Source organism: Corvus brachyrhynchos, unplaced genomic scaffold (genome assembly GCF_000691975.1).
Source record: "Corvus brachyrhynchos isolate BGI_N302 unplaced genomic scaffold, ASM69197v1 scaffold691, whole genome shotgun sequence".
Taxonomy (NCBI): domain Eukaryota; kingdom Metazoa; phylum Chordata; class Aves; order Passeriformes; family Corvidae; genus Corvus; species Corvus brachyrhynchos.
Genome location: NW_008235981.1, coordinates 3,265 through 19,690, shown reverse-complemented (window position 1 = coordinate 19,690; position 16,426 = coordinate 3,265). Strand labels below are relative to the sequence as shown.

The 16,426-nt window shown below is 43.9% G+C and overlaps 1 long non-coding RNA gene across 1 annotated transcript; it reads right to left on the bottom strand.

Annotated features, from left to right (window-relative positions):
- Positions 1 to 890: 890 nt before the first annotated feature.
- Positions 891 to 12,734, bottom strand: LOC108445471. The gene is made up of 3 exons (XR_001860343.1): positions 12,723 to 12,734; positions 11,421 to 11,424; positions 891 to 1,047 (listed from the first exon to the last, which is right to left on the bottom strand). It is a non-coding gene; the product is annotated as an uncharacterized LOC108445471 (long non-coding RNA).
- Positions 12,735 to 16,426: the final 3,692 nt, after the last annotated feature.

The following is a 16,426-nucleotide window of genomic DNA, read 5'->3' as shown; positions in this document are numbered from 1 at the left end:
TAGATGCAGGGCCCCTCTATGCCTGGTTATCCTTCTTTCCCTGGGCCTGCATCTTAGAGGTTCCTTCATGGGAATTGGACATGTCATCGTCTTTTCCATCATTTCCGGCAGTTTGGCTACAGGCAACTGGAGCTACTTCCTTTTTGGTCGATCCTCCTTTCTGAGACTTGCGCTCCTTCAATTCACGCACTCGTGCTGCCAGAGCAGAAGTGGGTTGTCCACCCCACCTCCTCATGTCTTCCCCACTGTCACACAGGAAATCCCACAGCTCACTTGGTGGGATGTACTTTCTCTCTTGAGAACGTCCACGTTTGGTATCAGAATCTCTGATCTGTACTGCTGAGATTTGGAGAAGGCCCTCTTTGATCTCTTTCTTGAGTTCCTGGTCATTCTTCTTTATTTCATCTTCCAATTTCTGCATAAATGTTTCCACGGCTGTGATTCTTGCATGTGTTGGGCCATGCATGGCATCTGCATATGCTCGGAGCTTCCTTGCCATATCCTGCACAGTCTCATTCGCGCCGTAATCTGGTTTCATTATTGCTAAAGCAGAAGCATATTCTTGTGGCCCACATTGTATGAGTTTTCGCCACATCAATGGCTTAACTCTTACCCGGTCTGGACTCCTCAATCCCGGGTCATCTGTGAAGACAATCTCTACCACTGCTAGTTCTTTCAAGTGTTGGATCCCTGTTTCCATGGTCTTCCACTGGATTTGCTGCATGTAGAGATCATCTCCGCACAGGTATCTATCCCTCGTGCCATTCAAGACCCATCTCCAGAGACTGACAGACTCAGCCCTCCTTATTATCGCTTGGTTGATAGCTGGATCACATGACAGGGATCCCAAATGCCTTGCTTCAGCACCGTCCAGCATTATATCATCACCTGCAGCATCCCAAATATGGACCATCCAACTTATTATGGATTCATCAGACCGTTGGGTGTAGTCCTTTCTTAAGCTGTGAAGGTCCTTTATGGCCATGGACTCAGTAATGGTTTCTGTGCCTGAGTCCGTTGGTGGTTTTGAGGTTCCTTCCCCTGCATCTTTTGACGTCCCTTCCCCGGCATTATCCACATCTTTCACTGGGCGATCAGTTTTGGTTGTGTGCTTTTTCTTCGTGACAGGAGCCACAGTCAATGGCTGGTTTGGGCTTGCTGTCTGGTTTGGCTGCAGTCTGAGTGACTGCAGGGGTGTCTGCAGGCTTTGCTCATTCATCTTCCTGCCCCTCTACCTGCTGCAGTGTGCCATAGGCATATGCCAAAGCCCAACATACTGCAAAAACCTTTTCTCCGAATTTTCACTGTGTTTCTCTTTCAGATATTTCCCCACCTCAGCTGGTTTCTGAATTTGTTCAGATGGGAAATCCCAAACTATCGGGTCAGAGAATTTCTTCAGGGTTTGGCCTATATCCTCCTATTCCCCACACCACTCAGGATTTTCCACCTCTGGGTCAGGTGTCTCATCAGTCACCCTGGAAATCTGAGCTCTCATTCTCTAGACAAGCTGTGAACCACATAGAGGAAGATTACCAGATAAAATACCAGGAGGGTGGTCTCTAACATTCAGGGGAAACTGAACGTTCTCAAAAGATAACCTATCAAATTTAAAGGGAAGGGAAGCCCCGTCTCCTCATCTTCTAACAATCTGGGTGCAATTACTAATAAATTCCCAAAACAGGCTACTGAAGCTAGGACTGGGGTTAGGACGGAGAAACCACATATCATACACACTTCGAACAGCTTCCTGTACCTCTGTCAACTTCTTATAAATCATTATCACCGAGCACACCAAAATAGAAATTCAAATTCGTGCCCCTGCTCTGCAAAAATTCCTTATCAAGGATATGATCAGATCAAGTTGTGGATCGGCAAATAGGCCTAGGGACCAGAAAGGCACTCGTACCTTAAACAAGCCTATGGACCAGAAATAAATGAATATATCAAGCCAGAGAGGCATTATGAACTCAACCAACATGGTGACTATTTCACCCCAACACAGAACGAGTAAATTCAAACCAAAATGTAATTAGCACAGGTTTTTCACTTTCCTTTGAGCGATGCAGTTGGGCACCACTAAATTTGTTCTTGTTTGGCCAAATTTAGAAATATATCCTCTAAGAGAAGGCAGGTTACAACTAGCCCTCCCCCACCAGGTTCGGGAAAAAAATAAATTTTCCTCTGAGGAAAGTGAAAGAGATAAAAACTATTTATTTAACAAACACACAGGAAAAGGATAATGATGGTAAACAATGAAATCTCTCGATCTGCTGAGAGAAATCTGGGGAAATTTCAGAGTCCTTCCGTAGTCTCTCTCTCCCCCTCCTTGGAGCTGGGATCGGGTTGTGGGCCCACCTCCAGGGCCAAGGCCTCGGTGGAAGGTCTTCCCAATGTATTCTGATGTTGAAACTGTCCAGCAGAGACAAGGGGAAAAAAACCAAAAACGAAGTCCCTGGAAAACAAAATTCATCTCTCCAGAGGAAAAGGAGCTGAAAAACTGGCCGAAAGCTGGCTGGAACAAAAGCAAGAAGGGTGCTTCCCTCCGCTCTCGCTCTCCTGCCCCAGCTGAACGCAAAGAGCCGTCTCTATCTCTGTGTGACCTTGAACAAGCTGCAAACTGCTTTGAAGAAGTTTTGCTCAGTTTTTCCTCTCTGGCTCAGTTTAAAGGCATTGAAAGGCACAAAATTAATTTCTGGACATAGGGCAGCGATATGGGATACACATCATAAAGTCACCCTAAGACACCAAGCCATAACTAGGTCTATACAGCATTTAAGGGTTACATTAGGTGTTATGGTTTTATTTGTATTTGAAGGGCATAATGCATACAGCTGTTCAAACAGATGTTTAGGATCCTGGACTCCTTGCAAAGTGCAATTGTCGGAAAAGTCAATGTAGCTCTGTTGACATACTTGATTTGCTTTGCAGGTAAAAATATCCTGTTGCCACTCTTTACTAGAGTTTCTCCATCCCCAAGTCATAAAATCGTGCAATGTCTTCGCATTTGAAGATACAGCTCCTGGGGTAATGGCACTTCCCAAATGGACCATGGGAATAAAGAGGAACATCCATCCTGGCAGGTTCTATAAAAGAGAAACTCAACACTTCCAATTATTCTCTTAAATGACATTTCTGTGCATGGACATATTCCCATTTTTTTTGTCCAGGTTTCATAATAAGAATGGTATTATCTTTTCCTACTGCTATTACTTCAGCAGGTTAGAGGGGTCCATTTTGTCTTTGGACCCACACTTTATCTCCATTATTAAAAGTTAGTTCATCCAAATCCTCTATCATCTCCTACTGTAGTTATTTGAGGTGGATGCCCTTTTTGGATTCGTGCTTTCAAAAGTGATAATATCAAAAGCCGGGCTATACAGTCCTTAGGTTGAATAACTAAATCTTGGTTCCAATTGTCTTGGGGTGACTTTATGATGTGTATCCCCTATCACTGCTCTATGCCCAGAAATTAATTTTGTGCCTTTCTGTGCCTTTAAACTGAGCCTGAGAGGGGGGAGAGGAAAAAAACGGAGCGAACTTTTCAGAACAGTTGTTCAAGGACACAGATACACACTCCTCTGCATCTTGCTGCGGTAGCAAGAGCAAAGGAAGCACCCTTCTTGCTTTCAGCCAGTTTTCATCTCCTTTTCTTTGGAGGGAGATGGACAGTTGGACTTTGTTTTCTTGGGACTTCTGTTTTTCTCCTCTTCTGGACTGTTTCAACATCAGAACACATCGGGAGAATTTTCCACCCAGGCCCCGGAGGTGGGCCCACACTGACCCAGCTCCAAGGAGGGGGAGGAGAGAGACCACACCTACAGAAGGACTCTGAAATCTTCCCAGGTTTCTCTCCACAGCAAGTGGTTGTATTATTTAGCATTATTATCCTTTTCCTGTGTGTTTGTTAAATAATATTTTTTTATCTCTTTCACTTTCCTCCAAGGAAAATTTTTTTTCCCGAACCTGGTGGGGGAGGGGTGATTGTAACCTGCCTTCTATCAGAGGATATTTTCCTCCAAATTTGTCCAAACTGGCACACAATTATTCATCAAAATGACTTTTATTTCTCCCTAAGAATCAGCATCAATGATTCCCCCCCATTACATGAATTCCTTTAATTGCTAAGCTGGACTGCAGGGCAATTAATCCAAAATGTTCCAAGGGAATTTGAATCCCAATACCAGTGCAAACAATCTTAGTTTACCCTTGATTAATTTGTGTTCAAATTAATGCATGTGAGTCTAGTCCTGCTGCCTCAGGAGTAGCCCAGTAAGATGATAATGCTCCTGGGATAATTTCCCCAATACATAATTGTTTCAGTTACTGTCAAGGGTTTCATTTACAAATTAGGAGTAGTCATTCATATCAATGGTGTTTTGGCTTCACCAATTGGTCTATTATGTAATATATGTAACACTTCTGTAAGATTTGCTTTCCAATTTCTCATTTGTGCCTTTCCCAATTTACACAATTGTTCTTTCAAAAGCCCATTCATTTGTTCTACTGGTCCAGCTGCTTGCAGATAATAGGGAATATGGAAAATCCATTGTATATTTTGATCTTCAGCAAACTGCTGTACTTGTTTGTTTTTGAAATGTGACCCATTATCTGTTTGAATCTGTAAAGGAATCCCATAATATAGGATAATTAAGCCTAAAGTTTGAACAGTATTATGCTGGGTAGCTCTCTTACATGGGTAAGCTATTAAATACCCATGGTGTGTATCCACAGCTGCACAGATAAACCCACACCCATGGTCTCAAGGTAACAGTTCTGTATAATCCATTTGTCACATCTGCCCAGGTCATTTTCCTTGATTTAAGTGTCCTTTATGCGGGACTAGTCACTTATGAGTATGCCGACAAACTGGGCAGCCAGCTATGATAGTTTTTACCATATGTGGCAGGATCTTTCACCCCCTGATACAGCAAAACCTTATCTCCCCACCACATATGGCTAGGTCAGACTGGAACGATTTGTCGTGTGATGAATTATCTTGGCTGAGAACCTCCTTAGCCAGCAATAAACATCCTTCCTTGGATGCGTGAGAAAGGAAAACCTAAAAATAGTGACTGCAGAACACAAGCATTTTTACAACTGTAAAAGACCCCTATGATTTTCATGAAATCAGAAATCTCTTATAACCTCTCTGAGTGTTTAGAGAGTTCTCCTCGATGATCAAGATGTTGGCATCGAGTTACTTTCCCAGGGGATTGAGAGAAACTAAGGGGATTCTCTGCACACCGCCATCATTCATGGGTGACATTGACTCCTAATCTATACTATTTCTTTGCTAGCTGTAACATAGGTACCTTTATCCTTATCTACTAGTAGTGTTTCTTTTGTTTTATTCCTGTGTAGTAAGTCTGTTTAAGTCTTATATCTGTTTTCCTTGGTCTCCTCAATAAATAATTCATGCTGTAGTAGTCCTGATTGGTCATTTTTAAGAACTTTTGAGCAAGAGTGGATTTTGGGGTGCTGGCCACCTCAATAAAGCTGCTGTCTACTGCCAGAGGCCTGGGCAGAGGCAGGGACTTGTCCCTCCCCTCTCTCCATTTGTAACACCATATCAACTGAAATAGCTATTCTGAGGTCTTGGGCCTTCTTGGAAGTGGCTTTTTTTCCAGGATGTCCCCATTTCTGGTGTGCCCATTTGGCCAAACACTCATGAGATTCTTCTTGAGGGAACTGCAAACCTGCTTGGTATGTTTTTGCTTGATTGTCTGCAATAGAAATGTATAGTTGTTCTAATGCATCTGTATTACAATGTGTATCTACTTGAAACACAGTGACTTGAGTTTGTTGAACTAGCTTCCATATGTGTTGGGGAAGATGAAACAGGAAAGCCTTATAAATATGATTGCCTGACAAAAGATTTTGGGAATATGAAAACTACAGGCAACATCGAAATGAAAGCCACTTTTGAAATACCAAGTCTTAGTTACTGAACAACTGGAAAACAATGGTATGGATGACTGAAGGTAATCCCCTCTTGATTGAACAATACCCTCTGCTTGCAGGCAGGTCCAAGGGTCAGAGCAGACCCTACTAGCTCAGCAGAAGGGGTCCAAAGAGTAGTTTTTAGAAGTTAAGATGTAACACTCTATGGTAATATAAGAACTCTTATAGGCTGTATGTAAATGCTATAGGATTTGTATCTTGTATTAGATTGGTTAGTGACAATTAGAATATTCAGTACAGAAGATGATTTATTGTATTGTAACCAGGACTTCAGACACTCTTACTCACACTCTTACACACTCTTATTACTTCTTCACTCTCATTCCTCTCGCTCTCTCTCTCTCTTTACTTACCCGCTTACTCTCTTGCTCTCCTGGGCCTGCTCCGAGCTGAGGCTGGCAGCTCTAAGCAGTGCCCCTGTACCCACGCCCTTTGCAATAAACCGCACGTTCCAAGATCTGACTTCAGAGATCTCTCGTCTCCGTCCGTCCCGACCATCCAACCCACCCAAGCTCCTACACATATGCTCATCCATAGTTCTTTTCCCCAAACTTCTTTTGCATAAATTTTCCAATCCTTGGCTACCCAAGTGGGTAGCCATGTAGCTAATCCTTGAGCTACTGACCAAGAGTCAGTATATATGTGACATCTCCCAAAGGTATTCTGTTTAATTGCTATGTATATACTGCATATAATTCAGCATATTGTCTGATTTTCCCTTCTCCAGTTGTTTCTAAAAAATTCTTGGATACTGGATTGGCTGCAACCACTTTCCAAAACCTTTTTCCACCTATATACTTTGCTGATCTGTCTGTAAACCATGCACCTTTCTTTTCCTCATCATATAATTGCTCAAAAGGTTGTCCCCACTTAACAGGGGATTCATGTTCTGGTTTAAACTCTATAGGGTTATGATTTGTCCCTTCAGTAGGGGCATTGGCTACCTTTTCATGTAGAGTAGCTACTCCATTTGCCCCTACTTTAGCACGGTCCTGTATATACCATTTCTATTTCCTGATGCTAGATTCTTGTGCATGTCCAATTTGACGTGTTTTAGGAGAGCTCTTTATCTAATGCATAATTGGGATTTCTGGATGTAAAAATACTTCATGCCCTATTGTCATTTGTTCCGTTTCAATTAATGCCCAATAACATGCTAACAACTGTTTTTCAAATGGAGTATAGTTTTTCCTGGCCTCTGGGAGTTTTCAGTCCCAGAATCTTAAGGGAACCTTCTTTTTTCCTTGTTTTTGCCAATGGTACCTTTAACTCCACGTGTATAATACTAGTTGTCCTCTTTTTGTCTTATTCCTGTGTAGTAATAGTCTGTTTTAAGTCTTCTGTCTGTTAGTTTTGTGTCTATTAAATAAATAATTCATTCTATAGTAGACTGAATCAGCCATTATTCAAGAACTTGCCAATGAGAGTGGGTCTTGGGGTGCTGGCTGCCTCAACAAAGCTACTGCCTGCTGCCAGAGATCTGGGCAAAAGGCAGGGACTTATTTAAACCCACATCATCCGTTCATAACAGCCACTCAGGGGTATAGGAGGCAGAATGGTCTTATTGATTTGTCCCCACCTTTCAGTATGGTTCATTTTCATTAAAATGCCAATCAGTGGCCAGGTACTACTCCCATCTATAGGTGGAAATTGAGTACAAATCCAGCAATTGTTCTTATTAAGAGCTTTGGATACATTTTGAACTAAAGTCCCATGCAAATCATGGGGCCAACCCTGAGTCATGGTTACCAATTGTGCGGATAACAGACATGAAAAGAACAGTTTAAACCACATCATGATTTGCATCAGTCTCTGTTTTCCCAGTGGTTTCAGGAGCAGATGTAGTGGATCCACAGTCCCTTGCCAGCAACCTTGACAGCTGTAAGGGTAGTCAGCAGGACTTGGAACGGTCCCTTCCAATTAGCTTGCAGGGGGTCACTGTCCCACCATTTAACATAGACCCAGTCTCCAGGCTGGAACAGATGAGCAGGTGTGTCCAGTCCTATTGGCCTGGATAACACAATGAATCCCTGGAGATTCTGCAAAGTGGAACTTAAAGCCATTAAATACTTCTGTAAATCATTTCTACCCTTCATATGAATTTGTCCTGGGTTATGTGGAACCTGATATAGCCTGCCATACAGTATTTCATAGGGACTTAGATTGTCTCTCTGCCTTGGTTGTATGCAGATTCTCAGTAAGGCTATAGGCAAGGCCTGAACCCATGTCATGGATGTTTCTTGACATATCTTGCTAATCTGGGTTTTAAGGGTTCCATTCATATGTTCGACTTTACCACTTGCTTGGGGCCTGTATGGTGTGTGCAGGTCCCAAGTAAGTCCCAGAATCCTGCTAACTTCCTCGACCACTGTTGCAACAAAATGGGGTCCCCTATCTGATGACATCCCTAAAGGAACCCCAAACCTTGGTATTATATGATTGAGCAAAACTTTCATCCCCTCCTTTGCTGTGTTGGTGTGACAGGGGAAAGCCTCAGGCCATCCACTGAAGGTGTCAACCAATACCAATACATACCTGTATCCCTCTTTGCATGGCATCTCAGCAAAATCTATTTGCCAATAATCTCCCGGGAGATCTCCTGTTTTTGTTATCGCTAACACAACTCTTTTGCTCACGTTGGGGTTGTTTCTACAACAGATTTCACACTTCCTTGTTATAGATTGTACAATATCAGTCATTCTTCTCCTTATTGCTACCTTCCTCAGATGTTTTAAAAGATTTTCTGTTCCCCAATGGGTACTTTCATGCTCTCTCCATGCTATTTCTCGAAGGAGCAGGGGTGGAACTACAACCTGTCCCCCTGGGGTGACAGCCCACCCACTTTCTTTAACCTCAGCCTTAAGAAACTTAATTAACTTGTGGTCTCTCTGATCATATTTTGTGGCAAAATCTGACAAATCTATTCCTTTCTGTGGTACCACTGCAAGAATGCCTTTTCCTGCAACCCTTTTTGCTGTTTCGCCAGCAAAGCTATTTCCCAGTTTGGAAGTTGTTTTCCCCTTTTGATGACCTCTGCAATGCATAATAGCTACCTCTGTAGGCTTCCAAATACTCTGCAGGAGTGTGAGGATCTGTTCAGCATGTTTAATTTTATTACCTTGAGCAGTTAGTAGCCCTCTCTTCTTCCAGATGGCTCCATGTTGGGGTTCCTCGCCCCTGCCGTGGGGTCCTGGGAGAGGGGCCCTGGGGGGGAGACATGGGGTTTCCCTAGCCCCTGGTCAACCTTGTTCCCCATTGGTTGTTCTGTGTTCCTCTGCGCGGGCAAGGACCCTCAGGTCCCGTGATTGAGCAGTTCCTCGGCAGAGCCCCGGCCATGCGGCTGGGAAAATAAACATCTCTCTGAAACATCTATCAAGAATCAGTCCTTATATATTCTTTTCCAAGCCTTGTTGTCTGATACACGTGTTGCAGTATCCCCACTGTAACAGCTCCATGGGCATGGACAACAGTAAAGGCATATTTGGAGTCAGTCCATATGTTCACCTTCTTTCCCTTGCTCAGTTCTAGAGCTCTGTCTTGGGGTGACTTTATGATGTGTATCCCATATCGCTGCCCTATGCCCCGAAATTAACTTTGTGCCTTTCTATGCCTTTAAACTGAGCCTGAGAGGGGGAAGGAAAAACTGAGCAAAACTTCTTCAAAGCTATCTCACACAGAGATAGCGACTTTTTTTCAGCTGCAGCAGGAGAGCGAGAGCCAAGGGAAGCACCCGGCTTGCTTTTTCTTTCCAGCCAGCTTTTGCCAGCTTTTTCCTCAGCTCCTTTTCCTTCAGAAAGTTGAACTTTTGTTTTCCTGGGACTTCATTTTTTTTCCTTTTCTCTCTGCTGGGCTGTTTCAACATCAGAATACATCGGGAGGAATTTCCACCGAGGCCTTGGCCCTGGAGGTGGGACCACCCGATCCCAGCTCCAAGGAGGGAGAGGGAGAGATCTACAGAAGGACTCTGAAATTTTCCCAGGTTTCTCTCAGCAGATCGAGAGGCTTTATTAATTAGCATCATTATCCTTTTCCTGTGTGTTAAATAAATAGTTTTTATCTCTTTCACTTTCCTCAGAGGAAAATTCATTTTTCTTTGAACCTGGCGGGGGAGGGGTGGTTGTGACCTGCCTTCTCTCAGAGGATATATTTCTAAATTTGGCCAAACCTGAACAAGCTCTCATCAGTGCAATCAGTTCAGTTTTCTGTGATGATACATCTGATGGCAAGGCCTTTGCTTCTATCACCTTATCCGTGGTGGTCACTGCGTAGCCTGTCATTCGCTTATCATTTCTCATGAAGCTGCTTCCATCGGTATACAGTTCCCAATCAGGATTCTCTAGAAGCATGTCCTTCAGGCCTGGTCTGCTGGAATAGGCCTCTTCTATTGTCTGTAAACAGTCATGCTCAGGCACATTGTCAGTTAATGTAGATGACAAAAACATGGCAGGGTTTACAACAGAAGTGGTTTTTAGGGTAACATCATCCTGTTCCAATAACACAGATTGATATTTAAGCATTCTGCTAAGGGATAGCCAGTGTCCCCCTTTTGATCCAGTACAGTTATCGCTGCGTGGGGCACATACATGACAATGTGCTGCCCAAGGGTGAATTTATGGGCCTCCTGTAACAGGATGACAGTAACTGCCATAGCTTTCAAACACCCAGGCCACCCTTGGCTAGCATTGTCTAGCTGTTTGGAAAAGTAGGCCACAGCCCTTCACTGGTCTCCAAGGTGCTGCACCAGTACCCCCAGAGCAACATTCAGCTGCTTATATGTAAAGAGTTCAAAAGGCTTAGTTAAGTCCAGCAGCCCCAGAGCTGGGGCTGACATCAAGGAATGTTTCAGCTGTTTAAATGCAGCCCTTGTGCTCTCTTTTATCCACATGATGGTTCACTTTCCAGCTGCTTTAAGGGCTCCATACAGAGGTTTTACCAGTAGTCCATAATTTGGTATCCATAAGCGACACCAACCTACCGTTCCCAGGAAGGCTTGCATCTCTCTCACAGTGTGGGGCTCTGGAAGGTGGCAGATAGCTTCTTTCCATTCTCTGCTGAGTTGTCAATGTCCACAGAAGCTTTCTAGCCCCAAGTAAACTACTGTTTCCCTGACAACCTGTGCCTTCTCTTTCGAGACTCTATACCCACTTAGTCCCAAAAAGTTTGACAGACTTACAGTGAGTTGGATGCAGTCATATCCCATTTTAGCTGCAATCAAGATATCATCAACATATTGAAGAATAACCCCTCCTGGTTCTTGTCTTCTCCAGTCCTCCAGTTCCTGTGCTAGCTGGTTTCTGAATATTGTTCGGCTGTTTTTGAATCCCTGGGGTAGAACTGTCCAGGTGAGCTGGATTTTCCTCCCTGTCTCAGCATTTTCCCACTCAAAAGCAAAGAGTTCTTGGCTATTCTTATGCATAGGAATACAGAAAAAGGCATTCTTGAGATCCAAAACAATGAACCATCCTAATTCATCTGTCAGTGTGGTCAAAAGAGTGTAGGGGTTGCTAAAACAGTGAACCACCCTAATTCATTTGTCAGCATGGTCTAAAGAGTGTAGGGGTTTGCTACAACTGGGTATATGTCCTCTGTTATTTTGTTAATTCCCCTTAAATCCTGCACTAATTGATAACTCTTACCATCAGCCTTCTTTACTGGCAGGATGGGTGTGTTGTATCTAGATTCACATTCCAGTAATAACCTAAGTTTGAGGAACTTTTTAATTATGGGTGCTAATCTCTTACGGCCTTCTAATTTCAGAGGGTATTGTTTCTGCCTTACCAGTGTAGCCCCTAATTTGAGTGTAATACTCACAGGCTCAGGTCATTTGGATCTCGAGGAAAATCACTGGCCCACACTATTTGAATGACAGCATCTTCAACTTCTTTGGGAATTTCTCTATAATTGTCCTATATGAAAATAGCAGTTGCTTCAACAAATTTAGTTTCAGGAATTATAACTTTCACTCCCCCTTCTTTGGAAAATTTAATTTCCATTTCTAATTTCTCCAATAAATCCCTACCCAATAATGGCTTATTGCTTCCCTTTTGGGGGCCGGGGGTGGACAACCCAGTGTGCCACAACCTTCCTAGAGAGAGCGTCCTGCAAGGAACAACTCTTACAGGGGCGGTGGCAGACCTCCCTGGGCAGCAAGTGATTTCAGCAAGTGTAGCAATTTCTCAGCTACAAGTGATTCCAGCTCTTGTGATTCAGCTCTTTGTGAAATCACCCAAGGCGAACTCAGGGATAGAGAGACAGGAGCCTCGTATAGCAGTTCCACAGAGGAAGCAGCCTCTGTGAGAGGAAGGCCAGGGACAAGAACTCCCTCTGAGGGGCAGAAACAGGGGGCTTTTATGGGAAAGGCAGGGGGTGAGGTAGAAACCAACTAGCCAACTGGGTACAGGCTATTACCATATAGAAACAAGGCATGCTGGGGGTGGTTCACTTTCTCACCATGACCCAGAGGAAGGTTGCTTATCTCTGGGGAAGGTTGTCTTGCCCTCAGGCCTCTCTCCTCCAAGGGAGTGCAGAGGGCTCTCACGACAAGGGCTCCCAGCCCTCCACAATGGTTCTGGGGAGTTTGACATATAGAGGAATTGGTAAGTCACCCAGCGTTTTCCCAACTTAAATTCTAAAGGTTGGAAGAAAAGCCTTGTTTCACTTACCCCTGTGGCACCAATCACATTTACAGTATCTTGACTCAGTTTCCCTTTTAAAGTATTTAATGCATAATACATTTTCCCTGTATCCACCAGAAATTCAACATCATCTTTCCCCAGCTTAGCTACAACCAAAGGGTCCACTGGGGGTGTCGTCTTCGGTCCCTGTCAGCTCCCATTCACAGCTAATTCAGGAGCCAGGGGTGTCCTTTTCACCCACATCGGACACTCATTCTTCCAATGTCCCTTTTTCTTGCAAATAGCACATTGATCTTTGTCTAGAGGAGGAGTACTCCTTTTTGATGTGTTAGATGACTTTCCCTGATCACCCCTTCCATTCTGCTGGCGTCTATCTCTATCTGTTGAATCTCTATTTGATATACTTTCCAGGTGTTCCGGTTTGGCCAAATTTAGAAATATATCCTCTGAGAGAAGGCAGGTTACAACCACCCCTCCCCCACCAGGTTTGGGAAAAATAAATTTTCCTCAAAGGAAAGTGAAGGAGATAAAAACTATTTATTTAACAAACACACGGGAAAAGGATAATGATGCTAAATAATGAAATCTCTCGCTGTGGAGAAAAAACCTGGGAAAATTTCAGAGTCCTCCCTTTGGTCTCCTCGGAGCTGGGGCTTGGCCCAGGGCCAGGCCCTCTGTGCTCAGTGGAAAGTCCTCCTGATGTGTTCCACTATTGAAGCAGTCCAGCAGAAAAGGGAGAAAATCTGAAATTCCAGGGAAAAAAAGTTCAAGTCTCAGTCTCTCTCCAGAGAAAAAGAAGCTGAAAAACTGGCCAAAAGCTGACTGGAAAGCAGCAAGCCGGGTGCTTCTTCGCTCCCCTGCCGCAGCTGAAAAAAAAGTTGCTATCTCTGTGACCTTGAACAAGCTGCAAACTGCTTTGAAGACATTTTGCTCAGTTTTTTCTTCCCCCTCTCAGGCTCAGTTTAAAGGCATAGAAAGGCACAAAAATTAATTTCTGGGCATAGGGCAGCGATATGGGATACACATCATAAAGCCACCCCAAGACACCAGGCTGTATTCAACAATTTACCTATGTCACGCGTCTCATCCATCTTTTGCAGCTTTTTCCTTATGTCATCTGCAGATTGGCCTATAAACAAATAAGCTAGGTGGGTCTGCTCTGCAGGTTCCTCGAGGTCCAGATTTGTGTATTTTTGTGCAGCCTCTTTAAGCCTATTCAAGAAGTCTGTAGGAGTTTCATATATGTCTTGTCTGACTTCGTATAATTTGGACCAATTCACTGCTTTAGGAATCGCACGTTTTAGGCCAAGTATTACCCAATTATGATAATGTTTTAACCTTGCCATTTGTTCTGCCACATTAGGGTCCTAGCCTGGGTCATTGTCTTGGTTTGAAAGACAGGTATCTGCTAAGGAAGGCAGGAGCCTCCCTTGTGATGGAAAAATGCAACCCCCTTCCTTCTGAATTATTATAATTTTGAAATTAAGGGGGCTTCAGGCAAAGGTATGAGAAATAGGAATAACAGTTATTTTCTAATATATATAACAAGGCAATAATACAGAAACACTGGCTTAAACTGAGAGTCAGGATACGACCGGACACCCTGCTGGGCAGGGTGGTGGTAACAGTCCGATTAAGGGGTGGCTGCAGTCCTCTTTGAAGTGATAGATGTGGTTCTGTTGAAGCGGTGATCCTGTAGAAGGGTCTGGTCTTCCTCTGAAGGTCCAATGGTGGTTATGTAGCTCTTGTCCTCTGGGAATACAGTAGGTAAGGGCTGACTGTGGTGTTCCAAACCTCAGATTATATCCAGGTAGGAATGCTCTGTTCCTTCCCCTGGGTGGAGCATCTCACAATGGGATGATGTAATTTTATGAGTCATGCAGTGACAGCTAGATGGCCCATTTACAGAAGATATCTCTCCGGAGGGAGTTATCAGGGGTGTTTCATGGAAGAGACAAAGAACACTGCCCCACCTGGCTTTAACAGATGGTGATAGAATACATGCTTTTGGTTACATCTTACATTGTAACCTAAGACAGTCATTAAAAGGGAAAATATCATTAACTGGCCCTTGAAGATTTCCAGCTGTAATTAAAGTCTCTATAGCAGATATAGCAGTCCTATTAACCATTCCTCTTTCTGTTTCATCTAATAATGTGTCTAGCATTACATTCAGATCACCCCAGTCTGGGTTTTGTCTTAATAGCCCTATGTACAACAATTGTCTCTATACTGTCCAACTGAGGCCTTCCACTGCTGCAGCTCTATGAGGGAAAATGATGTTTTTATGTAAATTACACCTTGATTCCCAACAGCCTACCTTAAAGGGGCTTGTATGGCAGGCTCTTCCCTTTCTTATTCCTCCTTTTTAGATATGGTGCACTTTGCTACTGGACTGGGTGCTTCTATGGCCTCTTGGGCTGTCTTTCCCCTTTTCCTCCTGGCTACAGTGGCTGCAGCAGCTTTGTCCTTGGTTTCATCTTCTGAGGAACTCTCTGTATCTGAACCACCCTGCTGGCTTTTAATTGGGGCTGTTCCGCTGGTACTGGGTGTTATATCAGCCAAGTGCTGGTCAGGGGGTGCCCCCTTAGCTCTCGCACCAGCCGCAGTTGCCACCAGTGGGGGGGCAGTGGGGGCAGCAAGGGGGGGTGCTCCCCCCTCAAAGCAGGCGTCACCATATCCACATCAGCCATGTCTGATTTATCAACACAGCAAGAGGCTCCTCCTTTTTATCCCTTCTCTTCCCTCTTAAAAACATCACAAAACAGTCTTTCTCAGGTTCATATGCCTCTGATCTGTTTAAAAATATTGCAAATAATTCGGCATACCCTAATTCTTCCCATCATCTTTGCAGTCAAAGTTCTGATAATAATTCTGTTATTAATTCACTTTCTAGACTGCCAAAGGGTGGCCAGATCCTTCCTCCCCCTAACTTTTGCACTGGCCAAACCTCTGTACAAAGCCGAACCAATTCTTCCATGATAAGAGGTGTCCTTTTACCCACTAGGGTATGCCAATGTTTTAGCATTAAATCTAATGGGGAGTCATGGGGTATCTGCATGCTTTTGTTGGAATATACACACCCCATATTTTTATTTATAAACAGGAAAAAAACGCTGAGAAAAGAGCTGCCAGCCACAGAGTCCGACCCGGGATTTGAAATCAGATTTCCCACTCCCAAAGCAAGCTAAATAAGCTATGTGCTATAACTCTAACAAGCAGTGAAAGTGCAAGAAATGGACTATATAAAAGAAGCAAAAGAGTGCAGGCACAAAAAACCTTCCTGGCTGGAATTCAAACCACCAGCATTCTACAGATCAGTCACCAGTGCCTTACCCTCTACACCACAGGCTGAGCTGTGCACCTCCAGCCTTAAACAGTGTTAAGAGAAGGGTGTCCCCCTCCCCAGACCTCCTCAGTATGGGAACGGGGATCAAACGAATGACTGAAAGTTCCCACCACGCTGCGAGTCCCTCTGGCTGCTTCTCGATTTGCCAGAACCACAAGAGATCTCTAAATGCAGAACCCACAAATGCTAGCAATAAAAACCCTCCTTTTTATCATACCTTCCTTCCGTGCTGGATTTTTTGGAAATTCCACAATTTCAGTTTCCCAGACCACTGCAAAACCCTTAGTTTTAAAATGCCGGCAGAGTGTGGGGGGGGCAGGGTGGTTCTCAATCTGAGAAGTCCCTCATCCTGGTGGAGTCGCCAGAAAGCAGATGCCTTCTCGCTGGTCCTAAAATAATGAGCCAGACACAGTTAGGGTGATAAAAGGAGTTACCTTTATAAGGATCCTTAGGTGCACAATTTACCAGGTGGAAAATGCAG